Source organism: Equus asinus, chromosome 25, assembly GCF_041296235.1.
Source record: "Equus asinus isolate D_3611 breed Donkey chromosome 25, EquAss-T2T_v2, whole genome shotgun sequence".
NCBI lineage: Eukaryota > Metazoa > Chordata > Mammalia > Perissodactyla > Equidae > Equus > Equus asinus.
The window spans coordinates 37,282,339-37,303,637 of record NC_091814.1 but is presented as its reverse complement, the minus strand read 5'-3'; the positions used below and the strand labels follow the sequence as shown (position 1 = coordinate 37,303,637).

At 38.2% G+C, this 21,299-nt stretch overlaps 1 long non-coding RNA gene across 1 annotated transcript; it reads left to right on the top strand.

The window, feature by feature from the left end:
* The first annotated feature begins 1,551 nt into the window (after nt 1–1,551).
* Nucleotides 1,552–15,233, top strand: LOC139042050 (uncharacterized). Its single transcript, XR_011498251.1, has 3 exons — nt 1,552–1,769; nt 2,696–2,782; nt 14,485–15,233. It is a non-coding gene; the product is annotated as an uncharacterized lncRNA (long non-coding RNA).
* Nucleotides 15,234–21,299: the final 6,066 nt, after the last annotated feature.

The window sequence follows — 21,299 nt, the reverse complement described above, 5'->3', positions numbered from 1 at the left end:
GATAGCATCTATCAGGTACTCACACTTTAATTCTATGATTTTTCATAAGGGAGAAGAAAGTGAATTCTGTAAACTGTAAACCAAGAATCTTGCCCTCAATTTGAATCAGGAATCTAGAAAGAATTTGTCAAAAGGGTTTTTTAGGGGGTGGGGGCACATATACAACAAATCGTTGATTACAAAATTTAGCATGGGACCACTAGTAACAAGTCGTGTAGCCTAATCAATCACTTCTCAGGTAATTGACTCAATGACATTGGACATTACTGTCCAGCTCTTGAGACTCTCTGCCTTTGATTCCTAAGACCTTGTCTTGATCTCTCTTATCTCCCTGACAAGAGCTTCTCTGTCTCCTTCACTCTCTTGTCCTTCTCCAATTTATTTATAGGGCAATCTTCCCCTACCCCCGGATGGAGTTGATGGAGATCCCATTCTTTTTCTGCTACCTCTTAGAACTTTAGGGACTTAGAAGCTGGACAGTGATAGTGCTGGACTCACATATTCCTGCTTGATTAGTTCTGCTGTTATCTTTGATTAGACTTTTCCACGGGCTGCTTGTACTCAGATCAATTCTCATGGCCCTAGGAGTCGAGAGGGAAAAGAAGTTCCTATTGATCAAGATTTTCAAGCCAAATCCAGCTTAGGTCATATGCCAGGTTTTTCCCCACTCTAAACTTTTATATTCTGCTTTGCGATGCTGGGGCTGGGACTCAGCTAACTACATTTCTCAGACTCCCTTGCCAGCTAGTGTCTTATTAAGTTCTACCAATGGGAGACACTAGAGGACAAGTAGAAGTCAATAGGAGGAAGGAAAGGAATTTCTTCCCCTTTTTTCAGTTCCTATCTCTTTACACCAGCAGCAGAGGAAAGTGACTCCACCTTCTAGCTTCTTTCTAGCTTCCAGCACTCCCTACGCCGTGTTCCTCAGAGGAACCAGCACCTCCAGGACATATCCCCATGGCAGTTGGAGTAACAGTTGTCCTGCTGCACGTCACCTTCTAGGCTGTAACTTCCAGGCTGTCCAAGGATCTGCCCAACCAAGTCTCCTCCTCAAAAGTCCACACCCCAGTTGTGAAGAGCTTCCCTCTACAGCTCGGAGCACCAGATCTACAAGGCCCCCTCCCATGAAGTCCTGTGTTCCTAACCCTTGCCCTTTTTTTGCTTCTGCAGATCTAACAGTTGTTAATGTCCACTTCACAATTTCAACTTTTCCATGCTTATGGAAAGAGTTTCCTGGATTAACTCCTCTCTCTTTGAAATACCCAGTGTGCTTTCTGTTTACCTCATTGGGCCCTGAGTTACACAGGTTGCAGGGCCAATCACCCATTGCTGAGGCCAGAGAATGACCGCAGTTGGTCAAGCCTAGGACTTATGCTTGCTTCTGTCATTGAGAGCGTGGTCTTTTACTAGAAAAGGGATAGGTAGGGGTGATAGCACTGGTGGACAGCTGTGGGGAAAAATAATAGTCATCAGAGTAAAAAACAACTTTGTCCTTTTTCTTGGTAAACTAAGGGAAGGAGGAGGGAGAAGGATAACTGAAACGGAGGAAGTGAGCTTAAGGAAGAGTTTTGTTAGAGACGAACATGCGTGTCTGAGTGCTGGTGGGATGGGCTAATATACAGGAAGAGAGGAAGAGACCAGAGAAAGAAGAGGCAACCGGATGGTGTCGACCTCAAAAGGGAATAGGAACCCAGTTTGAGGGGAGGCCTTGAATACGAGGAAGGACACATGTGCTGAAACAGGAGTGAAGGAGGCTGCAGTGGATCCAGGTACAGGAACATTTTCTAGATAAAATTGGAAGAACTTGGAGTTCACCTCTGTTGGCCTCTATTTTCTGTATTAAGGTGGAGGTAGGCTTTGTCAGGGAGCAAGGGGAAGAATGGGTCTAGGGCAGAAGTTTGAGGAGAGAGAAGGTATGAAAAAGCCCTCTTTGAAAGGAGAGAGAAAGTCGGTCACAGAAACACAATGGGATTGCCAGGAATAATGAAAACACATTTGAATTTAGTAATTATGAATTTACAAGGGTACCAGCTTTCTTTCCTGTGTGGATTTTTAATTTAAATTCTGGTGCATGAGTATGGAGTAAGTATAGAGAAAGTATGAAGAAAGTGTGGAGTAAGAGTGGAGAAAATGTAAAGAAAGTATAGAGAAAGTAGATATTTAGTTTCTTTCAGAGATTTTACCATAAAAGGGGATGAAAAGAGAGACAGGAGAGCTTAAGGTTTTGGCAAAGAGTTATTGAGATGATGGACCATTACATTTATTCTGGAAAAAGAGAGAAGAAAAGACAGAAGGGAGCTAAAGAAAAGAGATACACTAGACACACTAAAGGACTGGAGAGCCCAAGGAGGTCCAGGAGGGATCCCATTGGGGGTATTCAAGCAAGCAATCTGGAAGGAGAGAAGGAGCTGGTCACAGATCAGAATGTTTGATTTAATAGCGTGATGACTTTATCTAGGTGATTGTGGAAGTGAGCCGCTAAGATAGAGTGGAGGAAAATTTATTGAAGAGGAGAATGTCAAGGAACCAAGTCATTTATTTCTAGTTGCTGGGATAAGGCCTAGTTTGTCTCCTCCGTCCTTTATACGTTCAACGTTTGTTTTTTTCAGTTAAATTGTGAGCGCACTGAGAGCAGGGACTGTGTCTAAAATATATTTTTGTTCACCTAGAGCCTCATAAAACCTCTTTCCCACAGAGTATTTTTATAGAACACTGTTTTAATGAAATGGTGAAACTGGCAGTTCAAGGAATCTTTTGGACCTGTATCATTGCCTTCAGGAAGGTAAGATGTGACTATTCTGTTTTGTGGGCATAGCAACTGAAGGTCTGGGTAAGGTAAATTATTTACCCAAGGTGAACTCGAGCTAGCTTCACATGTATAGAAACTTAGCTTAAAAGAGAGCACATTCTTTTGAATTTGTCGTAACACAGAACATTGCCATTTTTTTTTTTTTTGGTTTTCTTTCCATACGTGGCTTTGTAAAATCAGTGATGAAATGGCTATTACTAGGCATAAAGTGCAGACTCAAAGGGGCGTGATACTGAATGGCAGTGACAGTTCAGCTACTGGTGACTTGAGGGAAATGAGAAGTATAAGTTACTCCCATGTTGTCATCTTTCCTGTTTCAGAACCACAGGAAAGGTGATGCTCTACTCATTTGCATACCATTTTCCCCTGTCACCCCTCGTTCTTACTCCTATGTAACATTTCAATTGGACCAGCTCTCTTTGCCTCATGGCCACCATCTCTGATCCGCTGCCTGCATAGACTCCTGAGACTTGATATGGTTTAGGATTAAGCTATCAACTAGTTAGTGCTTAGAGAATTTTAAAAGTCACCCTTGTAAAGTCATATTTATCTAGAGTGACATTCCATGTGATGCTCATTACAAATGACAGCTGTTTTTGTGACCCACCTGCTCCTACCTCTGACTGCATTCATCTTGCTCAGAAACTCTTACTCAGTGAATCAATCATTCCTGAAGTGGTTTGAAATTTATTTATAAAAGTGAAAGACCCAAGGTTTGCAAATGATCTACTTTAAAAAAAACATTTGAGTGGAAACAACTGAAATGTCTTTCAATGGGTAAATGGTTAAGCCAACAGTGGTACATCCATGCAATGAATACTACTAAGCAACGAAAAGGAATGAACTATTGACACATGCAACAACTTGGGTGGATTTCAAGGGCATCATGCTTAGTGAAAAAAACAGTTTCTAAAGGTTGCATGCTATATGATTCCATTTATATAACATTCTCAAAAAGACAAAACAACGAAGGTGGAGAATAGGTTAAAGGACGGGGATGGGGTGAGAAGATATGGCTATAAACGATGAGCATGTGGAGTTCCTGTAAGCTGATGGAACAGTTCTGTACCTTTTTTGTACATCATCATACTTAGTTACAAATTTTTTTCTTGTGATGAGAACTTTTAAGGCCTACTCTCTTAGCAACTTTCAAATATACAGTACAATGTTAACTATATTCCCCATGCCGTACATTACATCCCCAGAACTAATTTATTTTATAGCTGGAAGTTTGTACTTCTTGATTACCCTCACTCAGTTCACCCACCTCCTACACCCTGCCCCTGTCTATCACCAATCTGTCCTTTCTATCTATGAGTTTGGTGTTTTTTTTTAAGATTCCACATATCAATGAGATCACACGGTGTTTCTCTTTCTTTGTCTGACTTATTTCACTTAGCTTAATGCCCTTAAGGTTTATCCAAGTTGTTGCAAGTGGCAGGATTTCCTTCTTTTTTTTGGCTGAATAATATTCCATTGTATATGTATATACCAGTTTCTTCATTGATCTATCAATGGACACTTAGGTTGTTTCCATATCTTGGCTACTGGAAATAACCAAGCAATGAACATGGGGGTCTAGATATCTTTTCCAGTTAGTGTCTTTATTTTTTCTGGATAAATACTCAGAAGTGGAGTTGCTGGATCATATGGTAGTTCTATTTTTAATTTTTTGAAGAACCTCTGTACTGTTTTCCATAGTAGCTGCATCAATTTACATTCCCATGAACAATGTACAAGGTTTCCCTTTTCTCCACATCCTTGACAATACTTATTATTTCTTGTCTTTTTGATAATAGCCGTTCTAACCCATATGAGGTGATATCTGAGGTGGTTTTGATTTGCATTTCCCTGATTATTGATGATGTTGAACACCTTTTTATGTACCTGTATGTTAACTGGCCATTTGTATGCCTTCTTTGGAAAAGTGTCTATTCAGATTCTCTGCCCATTTTTAATTAGATTGTTTTATTGAGGTAACATTAGTTTGTAACATTATATAAATTTCAGGTGTGCATCATTATATTTTGATTTCTGTGTGGACTACATCATGTTCACCACACAAAGGCTAATTACTATCCATCAGCATACACATGTGCCCTATTACTCCTTTCACCCTCCTCCCTCCCCACTTCCCTTCTGGTAACCACCAATATATTCTCTGTGTTTGTGTGTTCTTGTTGTTATCTTCTACTTATAAGTGAAATCATGTGGCATTTGACTTTCTCCATCTGACTTATTTTGCTTAATCAAGGTCCATCCATGTTGTTGCAGCTGGCAAGATTTTGCCTTTTTTATGGCTGAGTAGTATTTCATTGTGTATACATACCACATCTTCTTTATCCATTCACCCATTGATGGGCACTCAGGTTATTTCCAAGATTTGGCTATTGTGAATAATGCAATAGCTATAGTGCATTCATATTTCTTAGCCATAATGCAATGAACATAGGGGTGCAAATATCTTTACACATTTGTGTTTTCATGTTCTTTGGATGAATACCCAGAAATGGAATAGCTGGATCATATGGTAATTCTATTCTTAATTTTTTGAGGAATCTCCATACTGTTTTCCATAGTGAATGTGCCAGTTTACATTCCCATCAGTAGTATATGAGGGTTCCCTTTTCTCCAAATCCTCTCTGAAACAGTTATTTCTTATCTTGTTAATTATAGCCATTCTGATGGGCATGAGGTAATATCTTATTGTAGTTTTTATTTTCATTTTCCTAATAATTAGTGGTGTTGAACATCTGTGCCTGTTGGCCATCTGTATGTCTTCTTTGGAAAAATGTCTGTTCAGATCCTTTGCCTATTTTTTAATTTAGGTTGTTTTGTTGTTGTTGAGTTGTATGAGTACTTCATATATTTTGAATCTTAACCTCTTATCAGATATATGGCTTGCAAATATCTTCCCCCAATGCTTAGATTGTCTTTTGTTTTGTTGATGGTTTCCTTTGCTGTGCAGAAGCTTCTTAGTCTGATATAGGTCCATTGGTTTATTTTTTCTTTCATTTCCCTTGCCTGGTGAGACATGGTATTCAAAAATATAATGCTAAGACCAACGTCAAAGAGAGTTCTGCCTGTGTTTTCTTCTAGAAGTTTTATGGCTTCGGTTCTTACATTCAAGTCTTTAATCCATTTTGAGTTAATTTTTGTGTATAGTATAAAATAATGGTCTACTTTCATTCTTTTGCATGTGGCTGTCCAGTTTTCCCAACACCGTTCACTGAAGAGACTTTCCTTTCTCCATTTTATGTTCTTGGCTCTATTGTTGAAAATTAGGTGTTCACAGATGTGTGGGTTTGTTTCTGGGCTCTCTATTCTGTTCCATTGATCTGTGTGTCTATTTTTGTGCCAGTACCATGCTGTTTTGATTGCTATAGCTTTGTAGTATATTTGGAAATCAGAGAGTGTGATCCTTCTTGCTTTGTTCCTTTTTGTCAGGATTCCTTTGGCTATTTGGGGTCTTTAGTTCTTCCATATAAATTTTAGGATTCTTTGTTCTATTTCTGTGAAAATGTCATTGGGACTTTAATAGAGATTGCATTGAATCTGTAAATTGCTTTAGGAAGTATGGTCATTTTAACCATGTTAATTCTTCCAATCCATGAGCTTGGGATATGTTTCCATTTCTTTGTGTCTTTTTTTATTTCTTTCAAGTGTTTTACAGTTTTCAAAGTACAGTTCTTTCACTTCTTTGGTTAAATTTATTCCTATGTATTTTATTCTTTTTTGTTGTGACTGTAAATGGGATTGTATTCCTAATTTCTCTTTCTGCTATTTTGTTGTTGTTGCATAGAAACATAAATGATTTTTGTGTGTTGATTTTGTACCCTGAAACTTTACTGTATTCGTTTATTATTTCTAATAGTTTTTTTTGGTGGATTCTTTAGGATTTTCTATATATAAAGTCATGTCATCTGCAAATAGTGATGGTTGTACTTCTTCCTTTCCAATTTGGATCCCTTATTTTTATTCTTGCCTGATTGCTCTGGCTAGGACTTCCAATACTGTGTTAAATAAGAGTGGTAAGAGTAGGCATCCATGCCTTGTTCCTGTTCTTAAAGGGATGGCTTTCAGTTTTTCACCATTGAGTATGATATTAGTTGTGGGTTTGTCGTTTTTGGCCTTTATTATGTTGAGGTGTTTTCTTCTATACAGATTTTATTCAGAATTTTTATCATAAATGGCTGCTGTATCTTGTTAGATGCTTTCTCTGCATCTATTGAGACAATCATGTGATTTTTTTGTCTTCATTTTGTTAATGTTGATTATCATATTGATTGATTTGTGGATGTTGAACCATCCCTGCATCCCTGGAATAAATCCCACTCGATTATGGCAGATGATCTTTCTAATGTATCATTTTGATTTGCTATTATTTTGTGGAGAATTTTTGTATCAATGTTCATCAGTGATATTGACCTGTAATTTTCCTTTTTTTGTGTTGTCCTCATCTGGTTATGGTATCAGGGTAATGTTGACCTCATAGAATGAGTTAGGAAACTTCCTCTTCTCTTCAATTTTTTGAAAAGGATAGGTATTAAGTCTTTCTTGAATGTTTGGTAGAATTCACCAGGGAAGCTGTCTGGTCCTGGACTTTTGTTTTTTGGGAGGTCTTTGATTACTGTTTCAATCTCCTTACTGGTGATCAATCTATTCTTTCTGTCTTTTTTATTCAGTTTTGGAAGGTTGAACAATTCTAAGAATTTATTCATTTCTTCTAGATTATCCAATTTGTTGGCATATAGCTTTTTGTAGTATTCTTTTATAATCCTTTGTATTTCTATGGTGTCTGTTGTAATTTCTCCTCTTTCATTTCTGATTGTTTTTAATTGAGGCTTCTCTTCTGTTTTCTTGGTGAGTCTAGCTAAAGGTTTGTTAATTTTGTTTATCTTTTCAAAGAACTAGCTCTTAGTTTCATCCAGTTTTTCTATTTATTTTTAGTTTCTATTTCATTTATTTCCACTCTCATTTTTATTTTTTTCTTTCTTCCACTGATTTTGGGCTTTGTTTGTACTTCTTTTTCTAGTTCCTTTAGGTGTACTGTTAGATTGATTTTTTTTGAGATTTTTCTTGTTTGTTGAGGTAGGCCCATAATGCTATAAACTTCACTCTTAGTACCACTTTTGCTGTGTCCCATATATTTTGGCATGTCATATTTTCATCTTCATTTGTCTCCAGGTTTTTAATTTCTCCTTTGATATTTTTCATTGACCCAATAGTTGTTCAGTAGCATGTTGTTTAATCGCCACCTATTTGTGGCTTTTCCAATTTTTTTCTTGTAGTTAATTTCTGGTTTCATACCATTGTGGTTAGAAAAGATGCTTGGTATTATTTCAATCTTCTTAAATTTATTGAGACTTGTTTTAGGGCCTAATATGTGATCTATCCTGCAGGATGTTCCATGTGCATTCGATAAGAATGTGTAATCTGCACTTTTCAGATGGAATGTTCTGTATATATCTACTAAGTCCATCTGGTCTAATGTGTCATTGAAAGCATATGTTTCCTTACTGATTTTCTTTTTAAATGATCTATCCATTGATGTAAGAGGAATGTTAAAGTCCTCTACTATTATTGTATTACTAGCAATTTTTCCTTTTGTGTCTGTTAATAATTGCTTTATATCTTTAGGTGCTCCTATGTTGGGTGCATAGATATTTACAAGTGTTATGTCCTCTTATTGGATTGTTCCTTTTATCGTTGTGTAGTGCCCTTATTTGTCTCTTGTTACAATTTTTTTTTAAAGTATGTTTTTTCTGATATAAGTACTGTTACCTCAGCTTACTTTTCATTGCTATTTGCATGGAGTATCCTTTTCCAGCCCTTCACTTTCAACTTGTATCTTTAAGTCTGAAGTGTGTCTCTTGTATGCAGTGTTTATATGGTTTTTGTTTTTTCAATCTATTCAGCCACCCTGTGTCTTTTGATTGGAGCATTTAGTCCACTGACATTTAAAGTAACTATCGATAAATAGGTACTTATTGCCATTTTGTTACTTTTTTCTGAATGTTTTTTTTTTTTCCTGAGGAGGATTCGCCCTGAGCTAACATCTGCACTATCTTCCTCTTTTTTGTATGTGGGTTGCTGCCACAGCCTGGCTGCTGACAAGTGTTGTAGGTCCATGCCTGGGAACTGAACCAGGGCTGTCAAAGCAGAATGCACCCAACTTAACCACTAGACCATGGGGCTGGCCCCATTCTGAGTGTTTTAGTAGTTCTTCTCTGTTCCTTTCTTCTTCTCTGGCTCTATTCCCTTGTGATTTCATGGCTTTCTTTAGTATAATGTTTAGGTTACTTTCTCTTTATTTTTTGTGTATTTATTATAGATTTCTGGTTTGTGATTACCATGAGGTTCGTATATAATAACCTGTGTAAATAGCAATCTATTTTAAGTGATGGTTTCTTAAGTTTGACCTCTTACTAAAATCTCTATACTTTTACTCCCCCCACCCACATTTTATGTTTTTGATATCGTATTTAACCTCTTTGTGTGTGTGTATCCCTTAACCTATCATTTTTAGTACTTTTGTCTGTTGACCTTCATGCCAGCATTATAGGTGGTTGATCTGCTGTCTTTACAGTATATTTGCCTTTTCCAGTGATTTTTTTCCTTTGATAATTTTCTTATTTCTATTTGTGGTCTTTTCTTTTCCACTTAAATAAGTCTCTTTAATATTTCTTGTAAGACTGGTTGAAAAACTCCTGTGGTTTTTGCTTATCTGGAGAACTCTTTATCTCTCCTACCATTCTGAATTATAACCTTCCCAGGTAGAGTATTCTTGGCTGTAGGTTTTTCCTTTCAGCACTTTAAATATATTGTGTCACTCCCTTCTGGCTGTAAGATTTCTTCTGAGAAGTCAGCTGATAGCCTATGGGGTTTCCTTTGTATGTACCTTGTTGCCTTTCTCTTGCAGCTTTTAGTGTTCTCTCTTTATCTTTAATTCTTGAGATTTTAATTATAATGTGGGCCTGTTTGGGTTCATCTTGTTTGGTGCTCTCTATGCTTCCTGTACCTGGATGTCTGTTTCTGTCCTTAGGTTACGGAAGTTTTAAGCTATTACTTCTTCAAAGAAAGTTCTCTTCCCCTTTGTCTCTGTTTTCTCCTCCTGGGACACCTATAATATGGATGTCAGTAGACCTGATGTTGTTCCAAAGGTCCCTTAGGCTGTCCTTGCTCTTATTAATTCTTTTGTTGTTCAGCATGAGTGATTTCCTCTACTCTTTCATCCAGATAACTGATCCATTTTTCTGTGTCATCAGCTCTACTGTTGAGTCCCTTTAGGGAATTTTTCATTTCCATTATTGTATTCTTCAGTCCTGATTGGTTATTTTTTATATTTTTCCAATTCTTTGTTGAAGTTCTCACTGTATTCATCTGTTCTTCTCCCAAGATCAGTAAGCATCCTTGTGACTATTCATTTGTACTCTTTATCAGGTAGATTGTTTATCTCTGTTTCATTTAGTTCTTTTTCTGAGGATTATCCTGTTCCCTTGTTTGGAACATATCCTTTTGTATCATCATTTTGCCTATTTCTCTGTGCTCATATCTACATATTAAGTAGATCAGCTATGTCTCCCAATCTTGGAGATGTGGCCTTTTATGACAGATGCTTTATAGGTCTCAGCATTGTGCTTCCCTCTCATCACTAGTTCCAAATGTTCTAAAAGTGTGGGCTATGTGTGCCCTTCTGTTTTGGCAGGGTTACTCTTGCTGTGGGCACACAGGTAGGCTAGGCTGGCCCCCAGGACTGCTAGTTGTAAGGCTCAGCCTCGTGTGGCTGCTGTGGTCACTTTATTCACTTTAACAGGTGGGAAAAGCCCCAGAATGGCTGGCTGCAAGTTCTAATAGCACAAACCTGTTCCCATTTTGCTGTTAAGTGAGTCAGGCCCCCAGCAGGCTCAGGAGCTCACAATTGCTGCAGGCCTCTGGCCTGCAAGGCTGTTGTCAGCTCTCTCAGGAGTGCAGCTGGGGAGGGGGTGGTGGTGGTGCTGGCTCTAGGCACAGCAGCGCACAAGAATTTCAGGAGTTGGAAAGTGGGGTAGGTCCCCAGTGTGGCTGTTTGAGATGGCCAGCAGTACAAGTCTGCTGTGGCTGACACACCCCACCTCCTGTGGGCCCACACACCCCACCAATGAAAACCCACCCTGTGCACATACCCTGCTCCACTGAAGCAGACCCAGTCACGCCATGCTTATACAGGCCCCCGAGTTCTCCAAAGACTTGCTGGTGGTCAGGGCCAGTCCCTGGGGTAGGCTGCTTGCCCTGGCTGTACTGGATTAAATTGGTGCTCTGCTGGGTGGGGCAAACCTTGTGCTAACAAGCCAGAGGGAGAAATCCAATGATGTCTGCCAGTGTTGATGTTAGCATGCCTGCACTAGGTCACCGTAAGTGCTGCCACCAGTGTCTCAGTCCCTGGGGCAGAAGGTGAGCCCAGCCACCTCCTGCCTCCCTGAGATGCATTCAGAGCTTAGCAAATGTATCTCTTTTACCAAAGGACTATGCACCTTTCTTTCTGGTGATTTTGTGTTGGTTTATGGAACAGGTGAATCTGTGTTTGGGCCCTTTAAGATCTGGCTTTTCTCTCTCTGATGTTTGATAGTTTTTCTGGGGGTATTCCCTGTTGGTTTTAAAAGCCAGCAAAGCTAGGTATTATGGGAACTCATCTCAGTCGTGCTGAATTCAATAGCTGGGGTGTTTACTGTGGCATAAATCTCCCACTCACATCTCCCCACTCCTCTGGGAAAAGCTTTGTACCTTAAGATTGCTCCCAGCTGTGAAATACTGTGTCTAGAGTGTGATTTTTCCTCCCAGAGGGGCATTTCTGCCTCTTCCACCTGTCAGTGGTGTCCCGGGTTGTGGGGGTTCTTTTCGTCCAGTTTCCAGATCTCTCTCAGAAGAAATTGTTCCACAGGTTGTTGTATCTTTCAGAGGAGGTGATTCAGCACCCTCCTACGCCACCATCTTCCCAGCAATCTGATTGTTTGGGGTTTTTTTTGCTATTAAGTTGTATGAGTCATTCTGTATGTTGATTGTGATGGGGACTACATGAATCTGTTTATGATATCAAAACTGCATAGAAGTGTACACCAATATACATGCAAATGAGAGCATATAAAAACTAGTAAAAACTGAATAGGTGTGTAGTCTAATTGGCAGTTGTATTACTCAGGATTCTTGGGAGAAACAAACACCGAACCAATAATATGTATATATATGACTTAGTATAGGGTATTGGCTCACACAATTATGGAGACTGAGAAGTCCCATGATCTGCCATCTGCTACTAGGGGGGCCAATGGTATAGATTCCAGTCCAAGTCTGAATGCCTGAGAAGTAGGAGCCCTGAGAACAGGAGATCTATGTCTCAGCTCAAGCAGTCAGGAAGAGGGAGGGTGAATTCAACCTTCCTCTACCTTTTGTTCTATTCAAGCCCTCAATGGATTGGATTGCGGAGGGCCCTTGGTCTTACTCAGTTTACCAATTGAAATGCTAATCTCTTCCTGAAACACCAACACAGATATATCCAGAAATAATTTTTAACCAGCTATCTGGGCATCTTGTGGCCCAATCAAGTTGACACATAAAATTAACTATCACAGCAATATTATACCAGTGTCCATTTCCTGGTTTTGATATTGTATATAAGATGTTTGTATAAGATTTCACCATTAGGGGAGCTAGGCAAAGTTTACACAGGACTTTGTGTACTGTCTATGCAACTTCCCATGTCTACAATTATTTAAAAATAAAAATTTTTAAAAGAATCAGTTTGAGAGGAGCTAAGATTACTCCTCAAATAATGTCGTCCTTACTTATTTGCATCCTGATTGAAAAGTGAAGAAAGAGCCCCACTCTATTCTAAGAACAATTCTCCCTAAGATGAAGGGATTATAAGAAGACCCAGTGAATAGCTCTCAGTAGAACATTAAATCAGTCTTGCTCTTGGTTACACTCTGATCCTATTAGACTGGTTCCCTTTTCATTGAATTCCTTCATGTACTGAATTTCCTGCTCCTGAACTCCCTTCTGCTAGTGAGTGGGTGTGATTGAAGATTGCAGACCCTGACCATCAATATTGCTGGCTCTCAGGTGACTCCTCATTATTGTTCCATCTCTACTTGACTGGATAATGGTCTTGGACAAGGTCTGTACTTTCTGATTATGCACTTTGCATACAACTCCCAGCTAAAATGCCCTTTCCTTATGGGGCCCTTCCTTTGTCCACCATTCTGAATTGAGTAATTCTGGCACATTATTCTCTCTTGGAGTAGGAGTACAGGTATTTTTTATCATAACACTCACCAAACTTTGAATCATATCATATCTGTTTGTTTATGCATTTAATGCCCATCTCCCCTAGACTGAGAGCCTAATGAGGGCAGAGACTATGTCTAGTTCCATCCCTAAGTGGGGAGCAAGCCATGTGCATGCACGTCCCTAGAGTGCTCTTGGCAGTGGGAAAAGCCAGGGCAAATGATCTGAAGTGGGAGATTTCCTGAAAGTTTGAAGAACAGTAATGAGGCCAGTGTGGCTGTGTAAAGTGAGCATGAGGGAAACCACAGGAAAAAGGACAGAGAGGTAACAGGGGTTTGGGGAGTGGGGAAGGTGATTTCAGGGTCACATAGGCCTGTAACGACTTTGGCTTTTACTCTGTGTAAGATGGGAAATTGCTGAAGGATTTTAAGCAGAAAGATATGATTTAACATGTTTTAAAGGTATTTCCATCTTCTGATTCCTGAATATCTCTTTAAATTAAACAAAATTGAAAGAGGAAAAGAGAGGTGCTTTTTAGTGACCCTCTAAGATCTCACACCTGCTACTTGGGAGACCCTACGCCACGTGTTTTTCTTGCATCATTTCCTTTGGTTTCAGTATTTACCACATTTAACAAATTAAAAAATTAAGGCCTACGGAGGTTACAAAAATTACCCAAGGTCATGTAGTTAGTCAATTGCAAATTTCTAATGCAAACCTTGATCTGCTAACCTCAAAAGTCATTCTCTAAACTCCTCTGCTTTACTTTTGGGGCATAATCTGATTTAAGGAGTAGAAGGAGATAAGCCTGTGGAAGTAGGCAGCCTTCAGATCGTCAAACATTTTGCATGCCACGTATAGTAGATATTTGTATATTTTATCTGTCTGGCTTCCCCTCCCCTTCCTGCTCAGGCTATCCATCATAGTACTTTCTTTCCAGGGCTGGGATGGGCACCCCATCTGTACCTGGCATGTCAGAGCGACTCATTCACTCCTCTAGCTACAGTGATTGAGCCAAAGGTGAACATGTGATCCCAGCCAGGCCAACCAGAGGCTTTCATTTTGGAGTTTTTATTGAAACTAGGGAAGAGTATTTCTCCTCTGGGTCTCGGAGATAGAAGTATGTAATCAGAAAATACCTTCAGTCATCTTTCTTTCTTCATGGGGAAACTAGTCCACAATGGGAGAAAAAGTAATTTGATTGGAGTACTCTTTATTGTCAGTCAACTCATGACTACTTTGCAACCTAACTCAGAGCAGGGGTGGAAAGAGGGAATGAATGTTCTTGTTGCATAATTACGTCAGGCATATTAATATTAGCTCTCTCAGGATAAAGTCAAAGATTTGCAAGTGGGTAGAATCTCTCTATGAGCAAAAAGTTTCCTAAAGAAAATCAATCTTCTCTATGCCAGGCTGTTTGTGCATGAAGAGAAAATGGACCACCATCTGGACTGAAGACTGAAGACCTGGGCTGAACACCTCCGCCCATGATTCTTCCCCTCCTCCTGAACTCACCCCCTAATATCAGCAAACATTAAGGTCCTTCTCTTTGCAAAGTCAGCAGAAACAGGACAGAAGAGATATGGAGGCTATAATTTCTAAGAATCAACAGAGTAGACAGATCCACAATGTGTAGACAGAGCTTGCCACGCCTCTATGCAAAGCCCCCAGAGGATCTCCAGCACATTTAGGACACATTTAGGATAAATCTGGTCATACCGTGGCCTATGAGGCCCTAGGTGATCCATTATATGGCTTCATTTCTGACCTCGTCGTCTTCTACTAGTTTCCTTCTTGTTCACTCTGCTCCAACCAACTAGGCTCCTTGCTGTTTCTCAAACACTCCAAGCACCCCAACTTCAGAATGCTTGCACGTTCTGTTTCCTCTATCTAAAACACCTTTCTCTCAGATACCCTTATGGCTCTCTCACTTCTTTCAAGTCTCTGTTCTGACGTCACCAAATCATTGAGCCTTTACTGCTCTCCCGAAATAAAACAACCTACCCAAACTTATATGCCATTTTTTTAATAGTACTTATCACTACCTATTTGTTTATTTGTTAATTGTCTGACTCTCCCCACTGGAATGTAAGCTTCATGAAAGCAAGGATTCTATTGCTTTGGCCACTGCAGAATCCCCCACACCATCTGGCACATAGTGGTGAGTGCTCCATAATTATCCTTTGTTTGGATGAATGAATGTAATTGTAACATTCATTGTGACATTGTGCTAATAATTCATTTGTAATTATTGCTGAATTATTCAGAGTTCCTTCAGCCTTTTTATTCTTACATTAACATCACTAAACACTTTCCTTTTCTGAAATAGGTCACGCACACACACATGCACAAGTGTTAGAATCATTGGTAGAGGGGTAAACATAGTTAAGATCACTTTGGTGATTAAGTGAAGGATAGAATTAAGGGAGCTAGAATTATAAATGGACTATTGTAATTCAGGCTTTGAATGATGAAATATTGAATTAAGCAAGTGGAAATGGATAAAGGTGCATGTTTAAAAATTTTAGGTAGTAAGATCAGCAGAATTTGGGAAATGTTGAACCAGATAGTCAAGGATGATTCCATATTTTTAGTTCGGGGTGAATGGTTGATGATAATGCTCCCAACTGAGAGAGAGAATACAAGAGGGGATGATGTGGAGGTGGGGATAATCACCAAGTTAGTTTTAGCAAGACTGACCTGTGGTAATGGCGAAGAAGACTCCGAGGAAATATCACCAGCAGACCAGTGGACGTATGAGGCTGAAAGTCTTAGTTTAGCTCTTAGTTTTTCCTTTTGGATTAATCTTCATATTTCTAGATACTATGCTTATGCTATTTCTTGGGTTATCAATTTTACACATATTTTATTAATTCCTGTAACGCAAATGAGATTTTCACTCTCTTTGTTCATCTCCTCTTTTATCATCCCAGTGTAACTTTATCACTATTTTTGGTCAAATCAACAATAATGTTTACATTAATGTGGCTATATAAAAAGCCTCAGAACCAAGCAGTGTTGTGATAGCTTAATTAGCTTTCCTTGTTTGGCCTAAATTTAGTTTTTCCTTCAGTCAAATCTACTTAGCTTTTTCATTTGCTTAGTTTTTATAGATATGCTTCATTTTTGCAAATATTCCACCGTCTATTACATTGCTATCAATATTATTTTCCAAAATCTCAGGCATGGCAGACAATGCCTCACTTCCACATTTTTTTCTGAAGACCCAACCCCGAGCCCTTTGTCCTCTTTTTCTAGTTAACCAGTTGCTTCTGGCCTGCTGAGTGTCTCATCCTGTTTCTTTAAGCTTCACCATGAAGGTGGAATAATTTTATCACTCTGCTTTATTGCGTATCTTGTTGAACAAGACCTATTATTTTCCTCTCTCTTATTTTATGCCCTTATTTTACTGTAGCAATCCTATTGTAGCTTCCTGTGAACAAGTATTTGAGGTCCATTTTTTTCACTTTCTTTTTTTAGTCCTTGCATGTCTGAAAAGTCTTATTTTAGCTTCACATTTGATTGAGAATTTGCCTAACTATAGAATTTCATCCTGAAAATAGTCTTCTCTCAAAATTTAAAAGGTGTGTTTCCACTGATTTGTGGTGTCTAGTGCTGCACCTGAGAAGTCCAATGTCATCTAATTTTCTTTCTTTTAATTGTAATTTACTTCTCATCCCTTCTCTGAAAAATGTTATGTTTTCTTTTTCATCATTAATGTTCCAAAAGTTCACAACATTATGATTTTGAGTTTGTTCTCATTTTCTAAGCTGGTATTCATTAACCTCTTTTCACTATATAGGACGTTTTGTTTATAATTTAAACAAAATTCCCCTATGTTTTTGTTGTTTTATTTTTCTAAACCTCCTTTTTATTAGAGATTGGACCTCCTGGATTTCTCTGATTATTTTATCTTTTCTTTCCTATTTCTTCACCTATCTCTTATTCTACTTTCCAGAAGATTGTCTTGAGTTTAGCTTTCTACAGATACAGAATTCTTTTCTGTTAGCATCATATGTTTAGTTTCCACAAACTCTTTTTTATTTAATGGTTGGTTTATTTTCATGACATTATCTTCTGTTTTGAGAATGTCAAGATTTCTCATCTGAACATATTAATTAAGGCAGGGGTTTTGCTAAGTGAGGGATGAGTGAGTAGGAGCATGGCTGCTGAGGGTGGGCGAGTGAACAATCCATGTCTTGGCTAGTCTGCCTAACCCATGCCACCTACCTTCTCCGCTGCTTCTCAGATATGAGCCCCTCAGGAGTTTTCACCCCTACTCTCTTTTCACAAAGCTGAACTCCTGATGCATTGAAGGCCTAATTGTGAAATGCAAAACCTGTACAATTAGTAGAATAGGATGTAGACCCTACAGTGAGGGAATTTTTAGCAAGATTTAAAATCACAAACAATATAGAATTCATAGTTCTGATGCCATAAAAAAGCAAAATTTCTGTTTCAACTTAAGATAATATTGTAACGTTCTTATAAACCAAAATATTAAGAGTAGTTCTCTCTGGATGGTGAGAATGTATGATAGTGAAGAAAGAAAACTCAAAAGAAGATTGACTGAAATAAAATTGAGGAATAAGGGGTCAGGCCTACATGCGGTCAGAGTGTAATGAGGTGTAAATTAAGATGAGAGAACTCTTGGAGCAGAATTCAGCGGGAAGATCATGGGCTAAATTTTATAGCTAGTATGGTGCTAAATGATGATAAAGGTTGCCTTGGAAAGGGGTGGATGGTGACTGAAGTGGAGTAGAACTGAAAATCATAGACCATTGAATGGGTTATCTGCACAGTCCCTGTAATCTTCTAAAAGATGGGCAAGAGCTGTGGAGAGGGGCAAGACTCTGAGCGGTGTATCAAAATCCTCAATGTCTAATGAAGGATTGTCCAAGAATAATATGGACTAGAGAGTTGATAGACCACACCTCTGGGATTTGCTACTTTATTCAAAGAAATATCCCATCATATTCACCTGTAACTAAAACTGGCTATTCTTAAATGGCAGCTCTTAGGATCAGTCTAAGAGGAATCATATTTTTGACAAAGACTCATTACATTGCGTTTAATCCAACCATATTTTTCCTCTGTTTACTTTACCTATGTAGTAGACGTTTTAGGTAGTGTTGAAAATCTTCACTTCCTTACTAAACTGACTGTTCTTTAATATTTCAACCTCTTGATTTATCTGCATACCTAATTGTATCAGTGAATTCAGGATAAAGGAAGCTGAAAAGGTGAGGAGAGCCTCTGAGATATGACAAGCAACCTTTTAAGCTTCAGAAATTTTACAAATCCCTTACTGATTTACAGAAGTCTTTCCATTGTTTACATACCAACTGATTGTCTTGTCTTCCCCAGGTCTGGCTGACCTACTTCCTGGTTTGATAAAGATCGCATGGGAGACAAGAAAACACTGGCAAGATTAGTCAGATTCATTCAGAGGAAGTTACTTAAGAGCTCATTTTATTTATGTTCCTTTATAAATATTTCCACTCCCACCCTTTACCTAAACCATTCATACTCATCCCTAAAAAAATCCACCAAAGTTATAATGAAAACAAAGTTATGTTCTTGTTCTCCATGGGTGGTCCTGTGTTTGTGATCAGTGCCCACAATTAGTGCAGATTTTAGGGCTGTTTTTTTCCTCTCAGAACATGCAGTAGACGCAATCCTGTCATTCTATGCCTCCCTTCAATCCTGAAGTTCATTTCTTTGTCTGACCCCATAGTCCTTTAATATTCATTCAATGTGTTGTAGACACTAGGATTCTCCCTAATGGGATCCAGGAAGCATAAGGTTTGAGTAGGTTGAATTAACTGCGTTAAGCTAAGAAAACATCCAGTGGAGGCTGTTTGCTGCTAGAATTCTTTCAATTCCACTGACTTCTAGTCCCCTAAATTCATGAAAATGCAGACTAATTTTCATATGTAACACACACCCTCACATATATCCACAGATACATGTATCCTTTTGTAAACAGAAATTTTTACCTTCTGCAAATTACAAACTTAGTAGTCTGCTGTATCCCCTCAATATTGTAACTGTATTTTCCTCCTTGATAAAATACGAACTTGAGTTTCTTAAAATAGATTAACAGCTGCAGGGGAATTTACTTATGTTAATCTGGTGCTCTGGGAATATAATCCCCCAGTGAGTCAGAGTTTTGTTTTATCCTAAAACTGTGTTAACAATGCTGCAGACACATTTTTGTGTGTCAGTCACCTCTTTCTAAACTTCCCTTTCGTTAACATATTCTCTTCAGTAATTTAGAAGCATCAATTAGACCGCAGGTTTCTTTCATATTTAGTCATATTTTATGAGATTTCCAGGCCCTTGCTTTCTTGTTCTTGATGTGATTTCTGCAGGTAGTGAATTTCAAACAATGAGTATGAATTTCCTAACAGTATTTTATAGATTCTTAGATGCACATATTATGTTTGCATTTTACATAATAGAAACTAGAATGTATTTTATGGTCGATGGCATCTATAATTAACTGATATTGTTTTCATTTTCTTAGTACATAAAGTAATGGTACATCTTTGACTCAACAGCATCATAGGTTCTATGAAGTGTGGTAGGTATTAGAAGAGAGCCTTTATCATCAGTACTCAGATCTCTTTTCAGGACCCTTGGTTCTTCAAAATTTGAGGGTGTTACAGAGTGTGAGAGTTAATTTTATATGTCAACTTGACTGGCCATGGGGTGCCCAGATTAAACATTATTTCTGGGTGTGTCTGTGAGGGAGTCTTCTGATGAGATTAGCACTTGCATCGATGGACTCAGTAAAATAGATTGTCTTCCCCATTGTGGTGGGCATCATCCAATCTTTTGAGGGCCTGAATAGAACAAAAGGCAGAGGGAGGAGGAATTTGCCCCTTTTGCTTCTTGCTTGTCTACTTGAGTTGGGACATCTTGTCTCATCTTCTCTAGCCTTCAGGCTAGGATTATACCATCAGTTTCCCTGGTTCTCAGGCCTTTGGACTTGGACGGAATTACACCATGGGCTTTCCTGGGTCTCCAGGTTGGAGTCAGCAGATGGTGAGACTTTCCATCCTCCATAATCAAGGGAGCCAATTCATCATTTTATATATATATGTCTATATAAAATGTATATATATCTCCTACTGGCTCTGTGTCTCTGGAGAACCTGAACTAACAAAGAGAGGATACAAATTTAACTCACAAAACCTTAGATTACTTTATTGTTGTTATGATACTTGCTGCCTTGTGAGAGTAAAGCCATTAATTTCTCTTGCCAAGCACCATAAGCATATTTACTTTTTAAAGATTTACATGTTACAGAAACTCCATATCTTATTACAACAATTCAGAATCCCATTCTAGTTTGAGCCCTTTCCCATTTAATTGAGAGAGCATTGACCTGCTCCTAATTTAGAAATGTTTATTCTTGAAGCTCGATCTATATATCTGGACCATACAACTGTAGCTCTGGATAGAATTGCTTTCACAGAAATATATTTTGATATCTTATGGATGATTTTCACTCAGAACTTTTCTAAGCAGCACCCGTCTTTGGACACTCTCTTTGTCTTTTGTCAAATTGTTCCCCAGGCCATCACACATTAGGTTGTTCAAAACCACTTAATAGAAAACATCTGGAAAAAATCCTGTCAAAGAGTAGAGTTAGCTCAATTTTTGTTTTTTTCTTTCCTCTTTTTATTTTTGGTTTCTTCTTTAGACTTGTATTATTTAGTTTTTGTTTATTATTTTTTTAAAAATTTCATCATTTCTAATTATTGAAAGCAACATCAAATTACCTTTTGGAACATGCTGAGTTTAAATCAATTAATACAGAGTATAAAAAATTTCACATAAAGCATGTGTAAATCTATATATCATCCACAGTATAATGAAACTTTTATAAATGGGGCAAAACAAAGTCAAACAACTTATTTTTCCAACAAAAATTAAATGTATGAATATTAATGAATAACACAGTCAACATTTTGTTAATTTCTCCAACAAATTTAAGATGTGCTTTCTGCCGTTAGTCGAGTCATGTGTCCTTTTTTATTTTTTCTTAATTATTTTTGTGCACAGTTATAACTCTTGAGTCTGGAATATCTGACATAATTTTTATACTTATTCTTATGAATATGATTTTATAATTTTTGTGTGAAAGTTATGTTTCCTATTTTCATGTGAGAAAATAGATATTACAAAATTATCAATATCTTGCCCTATGGCAAGACAA